Source organism: Sus scrofa, chromosome 15 (assembly GCF_054392235.1).
Source record: "Sus scrofa isolate SSC_HxYL_T2T_F1_AM1 chromosome 15, Sscrofa_HxYL_maternal_Yorkshire_Landrace_v2.0, whole genome shotgun sequence".
Taxonomy (NCBI): domain Eukaryota; kingdom Metazoa; phylum Chordata; class Mammalia; order Artiodactyla; family Suidae; genus Sus; species Sus scrofa.
This window is the reverse complement of record NC_139397.1, coordinates 127,383,627-127,405,199: the sequence shown is the minus strand read 5'-3', so window position 1 is coordinate 127,405,199 and position 21,573 is coordinate 127,383,627. Positions and strand designations below refer to the sequence as shown.

Sequence of the window (21,573 nt, the reverse complement as noted above, 5' to 3'; positions counted from 1 at the left end):
GAAATAGAAAGTGTTTTTAAAAATTACAAATGTCACCATATAGAGAAGTTGACTGGTACAAATAGTTCAATCATAAAAGCTCATTTTTGCTTTGGAATATGTTATTAAATTTCTCATCTCCTACACTCCTGTAACATTTTTCAATTAGAAAAATGTGATGTCTGCAAGGCACTAAATTTTTAGTCTCAAGCTTCATATTTAATATTTTTCCCTCAAGACCATATAAAACTGTTTTAACTCCCCATGGGATAACATCTAGTATACTGTCATGGGATCTAACCTTATTAAATTACTATGTGTGAGATGCCCATATCTCAAGTTGTAGCAGGTGCAAAATAGAGTAGCAGGTGGAAGAGTGACAGTAATTTTAAACATCTATACCAGCTGGCAAAAATGACAGGTGCTTAATTCCTTAGTCCTTAAAAATAACTGTTGAAAAGCCTACACAGCATAAGCAAATATTTTCAAGTTTGTTTTTTAACTATCTTCAAGTCACCTTTCTGACATATATTAATATAATGTAATATTATACATTAATTTTTGCCGTAAAATATATTTGAAACTTAAATAGCACACAAGAACTTAATTTTTCTCCTCTCTGAATGAAACAATGACTATTAAGGAAATAAAAGTTTATTTTTACACTTCACGATAATATTTCTCAAATAACATTATATACAAAATAACTCTTGATGTATTTTTCTCTAACTGTATTTACAAGTCATTTTCCATGGTGACAAACATGTCTTGAAACTTGATATAGTGGAGAAAGAATATCTTCCATTAAATACTCTTAAGTCCAGAGAAAAAATCACAAATCCAAAGATGTATTCAGCAAACCAAGTCTACATTCTCCAAAAAAAAGAGATTAAATTGCAGGTATCTGGAGCCTAGACTGAAGTTACACTCTTTTGAATTATCAAGACAACTGAAGCTGAGAAAGAGCAAAACAACGAAATAATTTAGGCAATGGTCTCGATTGTACGGTTTGATGAGTGAGCCTCAGGCTAAGGAGAGTCAGTGTGAAAGGAAGGGTGATGGGTGTTCCAAACACCTGCTGAGAATTTTTCCAGAAACTTCATGTCAAAATAAGTTTTCTTAGTTACGTATTAATATTTGGTAGGAAGAACTACTAGCTATACCCTGCTTTTTGCTTCACCTGCCAGCTCCTACACTGTGATTGGCCAGAGTCCATTTGCACCACGGCCATGCAAAACTCAGAAGCAGAACCACTCTTTGGCCAGGGCACATGTGACCCATGCCACAGACTTCACACTGTGGAGGGCTCCACTCTGGTTCTCCTCCAGTTACACACTCCCAGAGCCAAGGAACATACCCAGAAATAGAGCATGCCACTTCCAGAGCCCATCCCCAACTCTTACACACTATGGATACTCAGGACCCAGGACTCCCTTTCCAAGGGGCCCCAAGCTCTCTTCTAGGATATGGGTGGGAGTCTTCCAAGGTCTATCCTCCTAAAGGAAGACTGCAAACCAAACATCAACAGATGGCCAAAGCCAGCTATTTTGTTTTGTTTTATTTAAAGTAAGGATAGAATTAACCACAAGATCCCTGCAGTGCATTTTGTAACTGGAGGTGAGAACTGAAGGGCAAGAAATCTAACCTGCCCTTCCAAGCTTGTATGAAGCTATATTTGTCAAGAGAGTACCAGAGTATATATTATGTAACAATTTGATTGATAGTTTGTAAGTACTTAAATTCATGATAATGAGACCTTAATTTGAACCCCTACCCCAGGCCTGCAAACATAGGGATGGACCTGCTGAGAAAAGATAGAATTCAGATTTTTTTTTAGAGACAGATCTTTAAGTTGCCCAGAAATACTCCAAGGAACACAAGAAATACTCCCAGTCCACCTGAACTTTTAAAAAATAATAGCAGTTACAGTAGCCAAAGTGGCAAAGTAGGAAGACCCTGAATTCATCTCTTCCCATAGACACATCAAAATTGCAACTACTTGGAGTTCCCATTGTGGTGCAGCAGAAATGAATCCGACTAGGAACCATGAGGTTGTAGATTCGATCCCTGGCCTTGCTCAGGGGGATCCAACGTTGCTGTGAGCTGTGGTGTAGGTCGCAGACACATCCTGGATCTGGTGTTGCTGTGGCTCTGGAGTAAGCCGGTGGTTACAGCTACAATTTGACCCCTAGCCTGGGAACCTCCATATGCTGCAGGTGTGGCCCTGAAAAGACCAAAAAAGTAAATAAATAAAATAAGAATCACAATGAGATGAGTAGGAGGGGCAAAAATGTGGTAGAGTCAGAACCAAAGGTCAGCACCACAATTGTAAAGTTCTCCCCAAAGAGCAAGAGCTTGAAAGTCCCACATCGAGATCCCCAGACTGCAGGGTCCTTCACATAAAGCCAAGGCCCCAGAACATTTGGCTTTGAAAACCAGCGAGGCTTATGAAGAAAGCTAGAGACCTATAGGAAATAGACAGAGCTGTCAAAGGGGTACACAAAATCTCACATGTTCTGAATTCCAGTACAGAGGCAGTAATTTGAAAGGATCTTCAGTCAGACCCATCTGTTGATCTTAGAGACCCTCTCAAAGAGAGAGAAAGCACCTAGGACACCCCTTGAAGATGGAGATGCTGGCAGCAGCCAATGTGGGGAGCTCATTCTATAGCAATAACATTGGCACTGGCAAGAACCATCTTGAACTCCTCTCTCTAGCCTATTAGTGCCACCCACCAGCAAGTGGGCACAAGTCCAGAGCACTCTGGGCCACGTAGACAGTCATATGGGGACTCAACCCCACCCACCAGTGAGCTGGCACCAGTTCCATGCCCCCCAGATCACATGCAGACCTGGCCCAACCTTCTAGAAGGGCCAACCTGCACTCCCTACCCTTGCCTCAGCCATTCAGCCAGCCACATGGAAAGCCTACCTCATTCTCTAGTAGTCCTGCAGCCACCATAAAGTCACATTCTCACAGCCAACCAGGCTGGGTGCCAGGCCTACCAACCAGTATGCCTAAATAATTGACCCTGCCACAAGAGAAGGATACACACAGCCCCCATAGGGAGCACTCCTAGAGCATATGACTTATGACTAGAGGGGAACATGATAACTGGGTCCTACAGCACATCTTCTTCATAAGGCCACTTCTCCAAGATCAGGAAATGTAACACAACTAACACTTAAAAATAGATACAAAGAGTTGGGCAAAATAAGGAAACAGAGGAATATGTTCCAAATGAAGGAACAGGATATGAGTGAGAAAAATTTGTACTCTGAAGGAGATATAGAGTTATAGGGACAAGCAAAAGTTAAAAATGTTCAGCACCACTAAACTGGCTTTACAAGAAATAATAAGGGACTTCTCTAAGCATAAAAGAAAAGACCACAATTTGAAATTAAAAATTATGAAAGGAAAAATCTCAGTAATGAAGGCATATAGACAGTAAAGGTAATAATAGATCAACCTCATGTAACAAAAAAAAAAGTACTAAAATCATCTATATCCATAATAGTTAACGAATACACAGACAAAAAAATGTAAAATATGACATCAAAAACATTAAGCATAATGGTGAAGGTAAATTGTAGGATTGTTAGAATGTGCCTGAACTTAAAAGAACTTCAACCTAAAATTATATATATATACTCACACAATATATGTACATTTACATACATATATAACACATTTATTACACATATGTATCATATTTAATACATATATATTACTTTATGGTAGACAAACTCTGAAAGGGGGATTTCAATAGGAATTTAGGGAGCCATGGGTGGCTAGTTAATGAACATGGACAACACTTCTTTCCCCAAACTGTAGCTTGTCAAGCCAACAGGGAGGCCCAGCATGGAACTCACTATAGAAGGGAAGCCCTATCTAATTAGCTATTTGAGATCATGGTGACCATGAGCATGAAAAATGTAATCAGTTAAGTGGTCAAAACCTGTTCCATTTGTGCCATAAATAACCCCAACACCAGACACACCCCTCAAGGCCCCCAGATAAGATTCATTCAAACCAGGATACATCCTAGAGAAGATTGGAAGATTGAGTTTACCTTCATGCTGAAAGTACCAGGCAATTTTAGGCATCTCTTGGTACCAGTAGACACAGTGTCTCGGTGGATAGAAGCCTTCCCCACTAGAACTGAAAGGGCAGCTGAAGCAGCTAAGGCGTTACTGAGGGCTTTAGCCAAGCTATGTTGAAAACTCAAGAAAATTAGATTAAATTGCTTCTGATTGCCCTTCTCTACATGCTACTGGCCCACCGAATAGGTTAAAGTGCATTTGAACTCACATTTGGTAGACCTATTCCACAAGCAGAGAAAAGGGGCATCTTCACCCCACCCCACCCCACCCCACCCCTGAAATCCAAGTATGCCCTCCAGGTGGGAGAAACCATGGAAGCGCTCATGGCATATGGTAACCACCTGATGCCCACATCCACTGACCTAACCATACATTCCTTCCAGTCAGGAGGCTGGGTGCACCTAAAACCAGAGAAAACTGGCAGCCCACAAGGTGAACTCACTCCTAAGGGGAACCTATCCCATTAGTGATCCCTAGCCACCCATTCTTCCCTGAATTTGTGCAGCATTGCTCCATGGATACATCACACCTGAGTGAAGTGGGCCCTGAGCCCCAATCTCCAGAGAAACAATCTGAGACACTGGAATCCCTGGTAACTCTTGTGAACTTCTCTTGGATTGAAAACTACTTTTCCAAAAAACAGCAAACGATGGGAGCCATTGTAGCTCAGTGGAAAGAATCTGACTGGCATCTATGAGGACAAAGGTTTGACTCCTGGCCTCACTCATTGGGTTAAGGATCCAGTGTTGCCAGGAGCTGTGGTGTAGGTTGCAGATGCAGCTCTGATCTCATGTTACTGTGGCTATGGCCAGCGCTACAGCTATGATTTGACCCCTAGCCTGGAAACCTCCGTATGCCATGGGTGCAGCCCTAAAGAGACAAAATAAAAAAACAGCAATCAAGTAAGTTTCTATGCCTTGCCAAACAGTAGAGATTTGGGGATAACCAAATTTCCCTAGATTATCTCCTATCTGACCAAAGCAGGGTCTTTTGTGCAGGCCATTCTTCATGTTGCTTTTACATCAACCTAAGGGACCTAATTGGAGAAAATGTGGACAGGCTACCGGAAAAAGCAACTTTGCTAACAGAAGCCATCCAGCCTAACCTGGCCAAACAAACGAAGAGTGGGGTAAAACAGCCCTCCGCAGTCACTTGGTTTCTACCTTTCCTGGAGTCCTTAATAAACACTGTTTTCTTGCTGACATGTGGGCCAATGCATCTTAATTGCCTGGTTTCCTTTGTCTCCAAAAGTTGAGAATCTATAAAACTCCCCCAAGGTCGTTCCTCGGGGATAGGTACAGTCAGGGCTGGGTCATGACGAAGCCCGCACTCAGCTGGAAGCAATTACAGAAGGCAGAAGGGCACCCTCTGCTCCCCTCAGGAATGAGGAGGAAGACGAGAGGCGGACGAGGGATTTGTCCCCACCAAAGCCCATCAACAATTCCTGGAAAAGAAGATGGAATCTAAGTGATAAGGTCTAATTTCTTCTCTTGCGCTTGGTCTGATTTCACTTGCCTGCACGGGCCGCGTTCAGAAGCGCTGCTCCAGCACTGCGATTCAAGATGGCAGCTGCGGCTCGGGGCCCAGGCCTCGGCTCTGCCCCGCTGTCTGGAGCATGAGCAGTTCTCGAGAGAACCCGCCAGCCTGGCGAGAACTCCACCCCTCCCCTCCGCAGAGGAGAACCCTAGAGAGCAGCCGCGCCCACGGCCTGTGGGGCAGCGCTTAGCCTTTGGAGCTGCAGCTCTCACCCCTCCATTCTCTGATCAAGAATAAAGCTGTTCTTTACTTCTGAACTGAACTTGGTCAGGTCTGGCTAAAACGACACCAGGTAGGAGGCCCCTTGCTGAGAACCCCACTGAAATGGCTGGTAACAAATAGACTCAGTGATACGGGTGACAAATAGACTCAGTGATACCGGTGTCATAACTGTGGGGTGGGGGGAGGGCAGGTGCTTAATCGGTAAAGGGGATTAAGAGGACCAAACCTCCAGTTACAAAATAAATAAGCCACAAAGCTGTAACGTACAGCATAAGGAATATGGTCAATAACATTATTAAGAACTTTTTATGGGGACAAAATAGTTACTAGAGTTATTGTGGTAACCATTTCATAATAGATGTAAATGTCAAATCACTATGTATTACACCTGAAACTACATACTATTGTATGTCAGCTATATTTCAATAAAGGAATTTAGGAGTTCCCATTATGGCACAGCAGAAACAAATCTGACTAGTTACCATGAGGTTGCAGGTTCCATCCCTGGCCTCACTCAGTGGGTTAAGGATCCTCCAGCATTGCTGTGAGCTGTGGTGTAGGTTTAGACACCCGCTCAGATTCTCTGTGGCTGTGGCTGTGGCGAAGGCTGGCAGCTGTAGCTCCAGTTGGAGCCCTAGCCTGGGAACCTCCATATGCTGCAAGTGCAGCCCTAAAAGAAGCAAAAAAAAAAAAGAAAGAAAGACGGAATGAAATTTAAAAATCAGAAGTTCCCAGGTGGTGCAGAAAGTTAAGGATCCAGCGTTGCCACAGCTGTGGTGCAAGTCACAAATGTGGTGTGGTTTCGATCCCTGGCCCAGGAACATCTACATGCCGTGAATGCAGAGAGGAAAAAAAAAGAAAGAAAGAAAAATTTTTAAATAATAATAAATTCCTTTGTCAGTAATGACAGAAGTGGCAGAGAAAAATTCAAGTAGCAAATAGTGTAGACTTTTTTTTCTGTACTTAAAAAGACAGAAAGATTGTCCTTTCCTATTCTATTTATCCAACCTGTGAAGGAGAAAATCAACTTATCTCGTAATATTCATAGTACAGGGTGAGAAAATCTGTACTGCTGTAGAATAGTAGTAGATAATAATGCCTGTACAGTAAGAAAAATTTGAGTGTAAGTAAAAATATATTGAGGGAAAATATTAACTTTTTGAAAGTATGTTTGAATGGAAATCCTGTGAAATCAGACTGTTATGATCATTATACAACTACAGATGTGATAAATTCATTTGAGTAATAATAAAAAAAAAGCAAGTAAAAAAATAAATAAATAAAAGTATGTTGCCATTCCCATTGTGGCTCAGCAGGTTAAGGACCCAACCTGTAATGTCCAAGAGGATTCAAGTTTAATCCTTGGCCTTGCTCAGTGGGTTAAGGATCTGGTGGGGTGTGGAATAGGCTTCAGCTGTAGCTCTGATTCCACTCCTAGCCTGGAAACTTCCATATGCTGCACTGGCCCTAAAAAAATAAATAAAAATTTAAAAAATAATAAAAAGTATGTTAATGACAGCTCATCTACAAAAGAGTGCTTATTAGTAATCATTTAATACCAACTGGGACTTTTAATTTGAAGTATAATTCAGCAAAAATGGTCCAATGGCAAACATATACTTACTCTTGCTTACTTTTCCACTTGCCTCAGTTAGACTTTCTTAGGAAGAATCAGACCACAAGGCAGCTTTTAGAGTCAGGCTTAGGTTTGAATCCTACTGCCACCGCTTCTGAGCTGTGTGACCATGGAGCAATTACTTGACCTTGGCAAGTCTCAAGTTTATCTTCTATAAAGTGGTATTTACAAGGGTTGTTTTGTGAATTAAAGAATACAAATTTTTTGAAATGTAGCAAGCACTCAAATATTCTTCTTCCAGGTGTCTTTAGTACTATCCTCTGTGTTTTATGAAATATTCCATTAAATCTTTAATAACTCCCCACTGGCTAGAAAAAGTTCAAAGATTATCAAGACACACAAGACCTTTTAGAAACTTTTCCAGTTTTGTCGCCTGCTGTTCTTAATTACTCTTCTGCTGAATGGTGTAGTGTGTAAAAGCGCAGACTTGGGTTTCAATCTGTTCTGCCACAACCTAGATAAGTAACTTTGATTATATCATGCATAAATTAGAATACTTAGGCAGTCTTTTTTTTTTTTAGGGCTACACCCACCACATATGGAGGTTCCCAGACTAGGGGTCCAGTTGGAACTGTAGCTGCTGGCCTACACCAGAGCCACAGCAACTTGGGATCCAAGCCGCGTCTGTGACCTACATGGCAGTTCATGGCAACACCGGATCCTTAACCCACTGAGTAAGGCCATCCTCATGGATCCTAGTCAGGTTTGCTCACCACCGAGCCATGACAGGAACACCAGGAAGTCTTGATGTAAGAATTCAATGAACAACATAAAGTGCCTATGTAAGTGTTGTTCATTGTAAGGACTAAATAAATGAAATCATGGCTTTTATTATAATCATCACCTCTTGAAATTGTTATGAAAAAGCCTATTCAGAAAAATTATTTCACCTCTTCCAAGACTTTGAACAAGTACCACTTCTTCCACTGACCTCTCCCCATTTCCTCTACCCAGAAATACCCACCAATATGTACCTATAACGCCTTGTATCTATTTTCATATTATAATACAGCATAATTATTTGTTTGCATCACAACATAGCTGTGTCCCCAGAACCTAGAACCGTGCCTGACACATGGTTGGAACAAAATAAATATTACCACTAGTATCCTGAATGTTTTGATGAGTAATAAAGCCAGTAGATACCAAATAAAAGTTTTTAAAATGTATTAATAAATTAATGAACATAAAAATGTCTTAATAAATGAAAACTCCCATAGTTACAAATAGATAACCCTGAAGAATCTGTATACCTTCTAGAACAAGATGACAAATGGGTAGAAACTCTTTTCAGTTGGTAGTGTATCTCTGTAACTCTTTTTTAACCAGTATTATGCAGCTGTGCCCAAGTTTAATAGGAAAAGTAGATTGATAAGAATTTTGTAAATGTTCTGAAGTCTGCCATAAGAGAGCAGGTGGAAATAGTGGCATGCATGCCATGAATTTGCTGCTCCTGAGAGTTTAGGGAGTTTTCGTCATCAAATGGGCCTATCTCAATAACGTTTGATATTAAGACAGGAGTTCCCATTGTGGTGCAGCAGAAACAAATCTGATTAGTATCTGTGAGGATGTGGGTTCAATCCTGACCTCACACAGTGGGTAGGGGATCTGGCATTGCTGTGAGCTGTAGTGTAGGTCTCAGTGAGCTGCAATGTAGGTCGAAAATGTAGCTCAGATCCGACATTGCTATGGCTGTGGTGTAAGCCAACAGCTGCAACTCAGATTCGATCCCTAGCCTGGGAACTTCCGTATGCCATGGGTATGGTCCTAAAAAGCAAATATATATATATACATATACCTGATCCCTTTTGAAAATTATTCATTGGGCCCTGCATCAGTGAACAAAATATTTTAAAAAATGAGCAGTCCTCGGGGATTTATATTCTACCAATGGGAAATAAAAATTATTAACCAAATATATAAGTAAATAGTATAAGAAGTTAAAGATGATAATGCTACAGAGAAATATAAAGTAGGGGAGAGGGAATATGGAGCCCAAAGGAAAGGGAAGGGTTAAAGATAGGAAAGGCCAGGGAAGGCCAGTATAAGTTGAAAAAAACTCAGAATAGTTTAACCCAGGTATTTCTTATCTTTTATTCCAAGAGCAGTTTCTTCTCTAAAAATAAGTAATCCAGATCACTTATTTCCCCTTACCAATATTTGAGATTATCTGTCAGATTCAAGTTGTAGCCCCAGAACACCGTATGGCAAATAAGCTCTACCAATAACTAATGCAGTAAAATTTGTGCATTTCTGCAGTTGATTTTTGTCTCAATATCCCAAATTCCAGTTCCATTAGTTTTAACAAGTAAAACACAATAAAACTTTATTCTACAAAATACTCAAAATGTTGAGAAAGATACCAGGGTATTATTAGTGGATATGTATAAATAGGTATAATTATAAGCAAATTATTTGGGGTTTTTTACTTTACATAGGTATTCTTGACTTTTCATAATGGGGTATATTGCTTTTGTAATTAGCAAGTAAAAACAGAATAAAAATTTCTTTTAATTTTAAATCACATAATGGAATAGAACTACTGTTAAAAGAAAAACTCAGTAAAAAAAATATTTTTTAAAGACAATACTTTGCTTGAAAAAAAAAGATTGCAAGGAAATCTTAAAGGAAGGGTATTCAAATAATTAAATTGAGGAGTTCCTCTTGTGGCTCAGCAGGTTACAAATCCAACTAGTATCCATGAGGATGTGGGTTTGATCCCTGGCCTCGCTCAGTGGGTCGAGGATCTGGCATGTACCTGAGCTGTGGTGTAGATCACAGATGTGGCTTGGATCCTGCATTGCTGTGGCGTAGGCCAGCAGCTGCAGCTCAGATTCAACCCCTAGCCTAGGAACTTCCATATGCCACAGGTACAGGCCTAAAAAACAAACAAAAAAAATTAAATTGATATTTAATGAAAACTTCTAAATTACCCAGTTTTCATTCTGTTGTTTATGATTAAAAAATATTTTTCTCCTATGATTTCAATAAACAGAAATTGACTATTTTTCCTAGGAAGTACTTTGCAGAAAAGCTCAAGTTTTGATTTATTTTAGGAATTATTGCTAACCAAGGTGTTCCTGATTTATTGGTTTCTTTACTTAGCTTCTGCTCTCATAATATGATGTGTGTGCTATCCAAAATGAAGATAGAACCAAGAGTCAAACTTCTTCCAAGTAAAACTATTTGATTTGCCTTTTGCTTTGGTGGTCAGGAAGCTCAGAACAAATTTAATATATTTATGATTCTCCCTATATAGTTATTCTTTCTTTACATCTTTTTACCTCAATTTTTATCTTTATTTTTAATGGCCCTATTGAAAGTTGCCTTTATTGTGAGCCATATCAAATCTGTTTGGAAAAATTGGTGGTATAAACTAAATAACCATATTGATAGACTTTGTGGTTTCATCTTTCTAAATATAAACTTTATTTACTACCCATGAAAATCAACTTCCTTAAATGAAAAAAAAGAAGGTAAAATGGTTCATAAGTTTTTTGGACATCAAGTATTTTCTACCAAATAATATTTCAATGAGGAACGTATAACTAAATCAGAAAGATTTAATTTCCCTTGAAATTCATATGGCTTTAGACTGTTAAACACATTCTTTGCTAAGCTTGCTAAACCCAGATAAAAAGAAAATTAGCGGAGTTCCCTGTAGCCTAGCAGTTAAGGATCCAGTGTTTGCACTGCAGCAGCTCTGGCTCACTGCTGTGGCACCAGTTCAATCCCTGACTAGGAACTTGTGCATGCTGCAGGTGTGGCCAAAGGGGGAAAAAAAAAAAAGGTAAGAACTGTTCCATTAATAGAAAAAATAAAGACCCTCAAGAGAATAATAATGATAAAATGGACTTTTCTTCTTGTGGGATTCCTTACTTCAGAGACCAAACTGACATCTGAAAATTCCTTTATAATAACCTATAAATAACCAGACTGAAATTAAAATCCCATGGCATTTCTTTCCTTGATTGTGGCGCCATCACTTCCCCACGTATGTGATTTTTCTCTTGAACACCACTAAGCTTGAATACAATAAAAAAAACTATACCTAACATAAACTTCTTTCCAGAATCTTGGATAGGCTTGTCATTTGATGCATTTCTATAACTTGTTAGAGAGATTCTGGAGCACAAAAATCAATCACAAACATTGAAGGCATTTTTCCAAATGGCTACCTTTATTCTTAATGGGAAAGAAATTAAGTATTCATATCACCGAGTTCCCATTGTGGCTCAGTGGAAACGGATCTGACTAGCATCCATGAGGATGCAGAGTTTGATGCCTGGCCTTGTTCAGTGGGTTAAGGATCCAGAGTTGTCGTGAGCTGTGGTGTAGGTCACAGATGTGGCTCAGATCCTGAGTTGCTGTGGCTGTGGTATAGGCTGACAGCTACAGCTCTGATTCGACCTCTAGCTGGAAACCTCCATATGCCACATATGTGGCCCTAAAAAGAAAAAAAAAAAAAACAAAAAAACAAAACTGGGGGAAAAAAAAGAAGTATTCACATCAAATAGATTATGTCCTTGAAAAAAAATCTCCAAACCAGGACAGGAAAGGTCTTGCACAATATATTTTTTTCCTTTCTACTGTACCTGTAATTAATTTTTTTCTCTTTGCTATGATCTTTTGGACACATTTGCAACCCATCTCTAGCATGTATGCAGGAAGAATTCTGTGACATGGGGTTTACGTATATGAGTCTTTGAGGTTCAGCTTTTATATATATTCTTCTCTTGAACACTGTTCAGTGACAATCTTTAGCTACTTTTTTTTTTTTTTTTTTTTTTTTTTTTTTGTCTTGGGCCGCTGCCCCAGCATATGGAGGTTCCCAGGCTAGGGGTCGAATCGGAGCTGTAGCCACCGGCCCACACCAGAGCCACAGCAACGCGGGATCCAAGCTGCGTCTGCAACCTACACCACAGCTCACGGCAACGCCGGATCATTAACCCACTGAGCAAGGGCAGGGACCGAACCCGCAACCTCATGGTTCCTAGTCGGATTCGTTAACCACTGTGCCACGTCGGGAACTCCAGCTACTTCTCATATATTGAATTGGGCCCCTGTGGGGGGAGGGCTCCAGTCAAATGGCTGCTTCCAACTCTTTTTGAGCCATCTCCTACCAACTAACAGTTCCCCTTTGTCCAGCAATACTGATTTTGTTCAATGGATTGCACCTATCTTTCTGAAATTATTTGAATATTGCCCTTTGTACCCACTCTATAAAAATAAATTCAAAACTGAAAACTGGAAGTGTTTTGATAAGAAGCATAGTTTCCCTAAATTTAAAACAAATCAACAAAGATGGAAATTATTAAATACACCAGAGCAGCAAATCAGCCTCAATTCCTTACTCATGTGTTTGTTGACTAGATATTTGATTACAAAGTAAAAGAACAAAGTTAAAGAACTTTTGTGGGAGTTCCCGTCGTGGCGCAGTGGTGAACGAATCCGACTAGGAACCACGAGGTTGAGGGTTCGATCCCTGCCCTTGCTCAGTGGGTTAATGTTGCCGTGAGCTGTGGTGTAGGTCACAGACACGGCTCGGATCCCGTGTTGCTGTGGCTCTGGCATAGGCCGGCGGCTACAGCTCCGATTGGACCCCTAGCCTGGGAACCTCCATATGCCGTGGGATCGGCCCAAGAAATAGCTAAAAAAAAAAAGAACTTTTGTGAAATAATGTAAATGAGTAATGTAATACTGTGACTGAAAGGATAGGAGGATTCCCCTTCTCATATAAGTCTTTGGATCCATGCTTTCAATACAGCTTTTCTGCACATTTTATAGTAATTTTAGCTTTCATTGATTCACCTATTTTGCTTTTATTTTCCCTGTACCTAGTTTTCTTTTCTCTTTTATAGCCTATTGAGTTTACTCTATTTGCTTTGATAAGCTTCCTCATCCTTTTTGCAATGAGGTGGAATATACAATTATAAATTAAATATTTATTGAATAAATGATGGCTTGCTTATTTTATAAAGTACTGAGGAAAGTTATTTGCATTTGTTTTGCTCTTTAAGCAGACTGTTGTGATAGGTTATGGGCTAAAAGGCCAGAAAGATTTAGATATGAGATTATAAGCAAGCCGCTTAATCTTGCTGAATTTCTTTTTCCTTTTCTATAAAAATAGGGATAAAAACACCTTCCCAGGTGTGGTGGGGCTTAGACAGCCTGTACACTAGGTGACCTTCCATGCATTTGACATATGTAATAGTTACTCGCTGGATAAAAAGATGTATATATTGATATAATATATTAAATATGTAATTGTCAGTAATTATACCATGTACATCAAATAATTATCAGTAATTATAACATATATTGTTATAGATAAACTCCTGTGAGATATAGATACACACATATCACAGCAAATATCTCTGATTTCTTCAGTTAACTTTTCTTTAGACATTTGTGGTGAATTCTTTCTTAAAGTTTCTTCCAAAACTTAATATAAAAGATATTTAGGAGTGAACTATCATGGCTTTGATCCAGGGTTTTATCTGGCTGTCTGTTATCCTAAAGATGCATGTCACTATATTGACAAAATAAATTTGAAAGGAAAATGTAAGAATTGGCCTTTTAACAGATAACCTGTAAAGCCTAAAAGGAGGAATTTGAGTTGATCTCTAGTGACTCACTGTGGTACAGCAAGAGAGCAGAGCTGAGCTTGCAGAAAGCAGCAGGCAACTCTCAGAATGTCATTGTAATAACACAAGCCTTTGAAGTGGAGGACAGTGGAAGTGGAATTTACATGTTTCAAAAAGCAGGATAAAAGCTCTCCTCCAAGAAAAAAAAAAAAAAGTCCCAATTGCTTAATTACTGACCCTTATTATCTCACCTTGCAAGTTCTAATTATGTAAAGCAAATGCATTGGTGGTTCTCTTTTAACAGTACTGTTTTAGAACAGGACAACCACCAAACCACTTAATAACTGGCGATGGTCTCTGTCAGGAAGATTCCTATAACCCAATGCATATTCCATCAGACAGGGAACAAAGTCAACAAATGACAACTTCCAGCCTCCTTTTCTATTTATCTGTACTACTCATGTTTATGTGATGAGATGGAGAAAACCATATTGAGTACAACTTCTGGAGAAAGAATGTTGTATATACTTTTAAGAAATTCTTGGAGTTCCCATTGTGGCTCAGTGGGTAATGAACCCAACTCATAAGGATGTGGGTTCAAACCCTGGCCTCACTCAGTGGGTTAAGGATCCTGTGTTGCTGCAAGCTGCGGTGTAGGTCACAGATATGGCTTGGACCTGGCATTGCTGTGGCTGTGGCATAGGCCAGCAGTTGCAATCTGATTTGATCCCTAGCCTGGGGACTTGCATATGCCACAGGTGTAGCCTTAAAATTAAAAAAAAGCAGGAGTTCCTGTCGTGGCGCAGTGGTTAACGAATCCAACTAGGAACCATGAGGTTGCGGGTTCGGTCCCTGCCCTTGCTCAGTGGGTTAACGATCCGGCGTTGCCGTGAGCTGTGGTGTAGGTTGCAGACTCGGCCCGGATCCCGCGTTGCTGTGGCTCTGGCGTAGGCCAGTGGCTACAGCTCCGATTCAACCCCTGGCCTGGGAACCTCCATATGCCATGGGAGCGGCCCAAAGAAATAGCAAAAAGACAAAAAATAAATAAATAAATAAATAAATAAATAAATAAATAAATAAATAAAAGCAAAAAAAAAAAAACAAAAACAGTTATAGGATTTCCCATCGTAGCTCAGCAGAAACGAATCTGACTGGTAACCATGAGGACCCAGGTTCAATCCCTGGTCTCCCTCAATGAGTTTAAGGATCTGGTGTTGCCACGAGCTGAGGTGTAGGTCACAGATGCAGCTCAGACCTGGCATTGCTGTGGCTGTGGCATAGGCCAGCGGCTACAGCTCCGATTTGACCCCTAGCCTCCACATGCCATGGACGCAGCCTTAAAAAGACAAAAAAAAAAAAAAAATTATATAGTCATGTTTAGACTATAATTCCTTGTTATCTTGCCTCCTTTATAAAAAAAAGTCAATGATGGCTGCTCTACCCCAGCCTTTGTATTGTGGCATGCCATCTTTCTGCAAAGTTAATCACTAAATCAAACACCAAAAGAAATTTTCTAAGTGGTTTTCTCACCTCTCCAAAAGTTATTTTCCTCTTCATTGAATTTAAGTAGCCAATTAATTTCTAAAATCTATTTGTGCATCACTTATTCAGTGACCCCTCCCCTCATCACTGCCTTGTCAGTTTGCACCTGTTCAGCTAGTGTGCTTTTATTAAAGTTATTTATAGGATGTGGAGGGTCATTTCTTCTTACAATAAGAATTAATTATGGGATTAATTTGGATGTGGCTTGTACCAAAGTAAAATAGCCTATCAAATTTTCTTTCTCAAAAAAAAAGTATTATAACATTCCTGTAGGAATAACACCAGGTCATATTTTTTTTCTAAATTTTTTAAAATGTTTGACCTCAAGCAAAATATTAAGGATGGGCTGCATTATGTAGTATATCTCTAATGTTTTATTTGTGTAACTCAGTTACTCCAGGCCTCCTAACAGATTGTGGGAACAGATGGGCAGACAATAACAGCAAAAAGCCAGATCTTACTAATGTTTCCTGCCCCCACCACCACCACCAGAAGATAAGACCTCCAGGCTCCTACATAGGATATTCCTCTCACTCTGCCCTTAGCAAGTGTTCTCAGGGTCCTCGGGGCTGTTTCACAGATGCAAATACATGTCCTCCCTGCCAGTCTTCTGAACTGCCTTACCGAGTACCCGGTACAAACTACCTTGCACCTTAGCTGTGGCACCTGCTGGATGCCACCGAATTTGCTGTGTGGGTGATTTTTTCCATAGGTACCTGTTGGGCACCACTGTGTCTAGTGGACACTCACAATTTGCCCATTGGTCATGTCAGCTGGGCACCATCACCTTCTGCCCCTATTGAGTCATTGAAGTCTCTTAAGTTGTCAAAGCAACACAATTTTTAAAAGTAGGAGACAATGCCAATCTTCCCTTATGTATTATTAAAGGGTCCCTACACACTGCTACTAATTAGGTTTGTTAAGGTATGATTTTATACTATCCCCAAACAGGGCACACATGGGACATTTCATGATTGTAAAATTTGTGCCCAAATGAAGAGCTGAGTGGAAATTGTAAGTCCAGTGCACTGGTGAGGGGCTTCATCTCCTTGGGAGAAGTCTTTTGCTTCCCACAAAGTCTACGTCATTTTGCTGAGCCACCAAGCCCTGTGCTCCTGAGAGTGCATCTGCCCCAGGGAGGTGACTTTTTCTAGTTGTGTTACTTTGCACAACAGTGCTACAAGAGCAGACAGCCACCTAGGGCACATGTTATCATTTAGTGGGACTGGAATAAGGAACCAACTCAAATGACAGGTACCATGCAGGAGTCAAAACTACACTTCCTTCCAGCCCCTGAACCAAAAACCAAGACTTTCTTACTGAATCAAATGTATGGTGCACAACTCCATTTTTCCTTAATGAGTCACCCCAGAAATTTTTGGATCCTCATGCAAAGAAGCTTCTGGCAAGCCCCCTCACCTAATTTACAGATAGGACAGAAACTAGACTCCTACTGTCATTAAATAGCCCTGTGCAGCAGCTGAATGGTTGATGTAGTTTTTCATGAAATCCTCTCTGAAATAATATTTTATATTTTGAATAACACCTTACTCCATAAACTGAAATAAAAGTAAATAATAAAAAATAACAAATATTGCCAGATAAGAAATATACTTCCAGGGTCCACGTTTATTTTGGGTTGTATTCTTCTCCCCCTGAGATATAGCAGGCCCGATGCAGGGTCGGCAGAAAGCATGGAGGTACAACCTGTTTTCCACAGGCAGTGAAGCACCTGAAAAGTGCTTTGATTTGGTCAGAGGAGCACGAAATTCAACATCAGAAGACTTGGGTTCTAATTTTGCCACTGGTTCTGACCATGGCCAGTTTTCTAAGCCACAAAATGATAGCAAAACCAATTTTTCTTACTTCGCTTGGTTGGTGTGAACATCAAATGACAACATTTGAGGAACTACAGAAGTACTGGATATATGTAAATTACTGTTATCTGCTATGCACAAGGACATAGAAAACATTTTATAATGAAAGACTTTTCATATAATGATACTTAATTAACTGGGATATCTTGAAATGTACAAATAGAAAAAATAGATATTGGTAACAATACAGATTTAGATACAAATTTCAAAGTATAATTATTTGTTTCATTTAAAAATTATTACACAACTGCCTAATGCCAGCAGTGTTTATATCTATATGAACAATTCATCTCTCAACCTCATGAAATACATGAAAGCACTGAAGGGAGAGTATGACAGCCTGAATCCATTTCTTGACCAACTGTGTGAATTTGAGCAGGGTATGTCTCTTCAGATCTTCCCTGCAGAACCTTATCATTGTAAGAATTAAAATAAACAAAATCACCCATACACTAAAACATAGTCTTGCCAATATATTAGCAATTCCTGACCTTAGGAAAAGCTGGGCTCAGAATTCCCACTGTGGCATAGTAGGTTAAGGACCCAGTGTTGCCAGAGCTGTGGTGTAAGTCACAGCTGCAGTTTGGATTAATTCTCTGGCCCGGGAAATTCATATGCTGCAAATACAGCCAGAAAAAAAAGAAAAGCTGGGCTCTTTCCTCAGACCTGATATAGAAATCTTCCCCTTTAGGTGATTAATGAAACTAAAGAGGCAGAAATTATACTATAAAAGAGATAGTCTGAGTTAAATGAGAGTTGAGCAGAGGCAGACTGCTCTAGAAAAAAGAAATAAGCTGACTGAAGTCAAATGTTCATTAGAGGTGGTAACAAGATAAGGTTAATTACTGAAAAACCGAAAACCCAAGAGGGGCACAGAAGAACTAAAGTGTGGAGAAGAGAAAAAGTACTCTTCATTTACCTGTAATGACATTTTAAAAATCTTTATCCCATTTATTTACTTATGTATGAAATTAATTTTACTCTGCTTTGTAAATCTTTTTGGGTTTCTTATATATTAGCTCTGAACTTCCAAAGAGTCAAGACAAAAAAGGAAGCAATGGACCACATCACTATCATCATCTTCTAAAAGAAGAATTAACAATTCTTCTGCATAGAAACATACATTTTATAGAACTCATTTCCAAGGAAAATCATGTTAAGAGTGAAGCAAAAAAGCTAGACAACAATGGGTTGGTAAGGCAATTTATGGAAAGTATTAAAAGTAATTTCCTAGTCTGTTAAATATCGGAAGTCAATTGGAATACCAGTCAATTGTTTGTGTTAAACAAGGCGTGAAAATAGAAAGCCTTCTTTAAATGTTACTTTTAAATTTCATACCATTCTTCCCCCACAGCTATTTCATTTCCAAATTATGCATCCATTGATTCCTGTGGTATTTTTGTTTCTTGTGTGTGTTTCTTGGGCAAGCAGGACTTCCATAAACTATATTTGCATTTTCACATGAAGTTGCACAAATGTAAATAAGGAGGTGCCATTCACCCTTCATTCTTCTTCACCTAATACTGACATCTTTCATACTGTTGTACAGTAACAAAACCAGGAAGCTTACACTAGTGCAATCCACAGAGTTTATTCAGATGTCACCAGTTACCCATTGTGAACTGGAGTTTGGCACTTGCCGTCAGTTGCCATCTGCCTCTACATGGATTAAATCATGAGCCACTGCAGCTGCCAACCCACAGCACCCCCTGAGCTCAGGGTGGAAATGAGGAGTGAAGCACTCTGTGCTCTGGTAAAACTGGAAGAACAAGTCTTCAGATAGTCAGATATTTTTTAGGAGAAGATTTTATGTGCCCAGTGTTGCATCTCCACATATCTAGAAAAACACTAAAATCCTTCATGATGACTAATGCCTGTGACTAGTAGTAAGCTTCATGAGACCAGCAGCAAACTTCTATGAAATGTATGCATGACTGCATATACACTTTCCCCTTCACCTTTGTCTCATATATCCAGAGATTTCCCCCTTTCTTCTTTGGGGCTGTATTTCAGAGCTGACTGAAATGATTCACAGCTCTGAAATACCACTGTCTGGACTATTCTTTTTTAAAAAAACAAAAAGATGTCACAGTCATCTATGAGTGCAGCCACTCCCAAGGGTGAGCTGGTGAACCCTGAGGGAACTCAGGAAAGAAACAAAGAAACAAATAAACCTCTGTAGCTGAGGTGCATATCAAAGAGTGATTCCAGTAAGCCCAGACATTTGTATCTTCCCAGAGAAAAGTCCTTAACTTGAGATACCTGGTTTTCTATAAATCTTTTGTTCCTACTATCTGCCCTATGTTGAAAAAGCTCCTGTATATCCTAGCTTCCCACGTAGCTTCCTCAGAGTGGTTTTCTCAGGGCTACCTGAGATGTTGTCTCCCACGCTTAAGCCCTAACTTTGCCCCAAATAAAACTTAACTCTCAACTTTCAGATTGTGCATTTAAGTTGAGAACATGTACTAATGTGTATGCATGCACCTGTGTGTATGTGTATTGTGTAGTTCTATGTAATTTTATAGTGTGTGGTTTCATGTTACTACCACCACATTCAAATACAGAACTACCTCATAACCATAACTTTCCCTCTTGCTATTCTTTATAGCCATACTCACCTGTTCTTCCAAATCCCTAACCCTTAACCTGTTCTTCATCTCTGTATTTGTGTTATGTCAAGAATATCATAAAAATGGAATCGAACAGGCCTGGTTTTTTTTTTTTTTCACTCAAAATAATTCCTTTGAGATCCATCCAAGTTTTTTTGTGTTATCAAATTGAGTTTTGGGGGGAGTTCCTGTCATGGCACAGCAGAAACGAATCCACCTAGGAACCATGAGGTTGTGGGTTGGATCCCTGACCTTGCTCAGTGGGTTAAGGATCCAGCGTTGCCATCAGCAGTGGTGTAGGTCGCAGATACAGCTTGGACCCCGAGTTGCTGTGGCTGTGACATAGGCTAGCGGCTACAGCTGCAATTACACCCCTAGCCTGGGAACCTCCTTATGCTGTGGGTGTGGCCCTAAAAAGACAAAAAGAAAAAAATAATAAGTTTTTAAAATCCAAATGAAATCATCATTCTTCAGAGTCTTATTTAAAAGTCAATCCACATAATTATAAATGTTTATCCTCATTTGGAAGAAAATAAAGCTGATTTCATTTTAGGTGAGGCAACTATTTATCCAAAGTCATCCTACTAGTCCTCTCTTATCTTAAGTAATACTCTTCCTTGTCTGTTCAGATGATTATGCTCAGAATGTCTGACTTACTACTAAAAAAATCTTGTTCTTACATAAGCCCTCTAAAGTAATTAGTTCATATGTCTTACAGTTCATGAGAGCATTCAACTGAAATTTCTATTACCAAAAATCTATGCTTCATAAAGAAAATATAGATTACTTCATAAACATTTCATCTCTAGTTAATGTAGCAGTGATGGGCAGCAATATTCTTAAAACAGAGAGTTTGTGGAAGAAGGAACAATTCTTAATCTCTTAAAGGAAAATGCCTTGAACAGAGAGAAGGAAAGTATATCAATCTCTTTAAGTCCCCTTCATCTTTTTACTCTAACTGAAATTTGGTCTTACCCTGAGAACTGCTTTTCCTGGAAGTGGAACCTGCTTACTTTCCATACCTCCTACATGCAAGGTCTGGAGATGAGTTGAGTCACTTCTACAACATTCTTCTCCCTCCACCCTAGAACACTTCAGCTTTGAGCTTCCTCCCATCAAGCCATGTTAACTGCTATCTCTCATTGCCATAATCATCTTCAGATCCCCAGATCACTCACCCTCACAAGTATTGAGGATTCAAATATCCATATGTTTGATCCTTCCAACGTTCCAACCTCATGTCCCTCATGCCTTTTCTACTCCAATGATCATGTCCTCTAATCTGACCTCAACCATCTTCTTACATAGACATGCCCCTAGATATTCCCATTATCAGTAACTGCACGCCCTCCAAAATCTCAGATTTAAACATCATAGCATTTCCTAACTTTATATCTTACCCTATTTTTTTTTTTTTTTTTAAGGACCGCAAGTACATTCTATGGAAGTTCCCAAGCTAGGGGTCAAATTAAAGTTACAGCC

General features: G+C 39.6%; 2 protein-coding genes and 1 pseudogene across 3 annotated transcripts in view; 2 read left to right on the top strand and 1 right to left on the bottom strand.

Moving 5' to 3' along the window:
- CPS1 (carbamoyl-phosphate synthase 1) overlaps window positions 1–5,666 on the bottom strand; it is a 308,550-nt gene extending 302,884 nt beyond the window's left edge. For both annotated transcript variants that reach the window (XM_084998960.1, XM_084998953.1), the window contains exon 1: window positions 5,598–5,666. The gene's annotated coding sequence lies outside the window, so the exon portion shown is untranslated. The remainder of the gene's footprint in view (window positions 1–5,597) is intronic.
- Window positions 1–21,573, top strand: part of KANSL1L (KAT8 regulatory NSL complex subunit 1 like) — a 579,301-nt gene that overhangs the window by 281,400 nt on the left and 276,328 nt on the right. The window lies entirely within an intron of this gene.
- LOC100737432 (pyruvate dehydrogenase (acetyl-transferring) kinase isozyme 1, mitochondrial pseudogene) overlaps window positions 5,698–21,573 on the top strand; it is a 51,830-nt pseudogene continuing 35,954 nt past the window's right edge.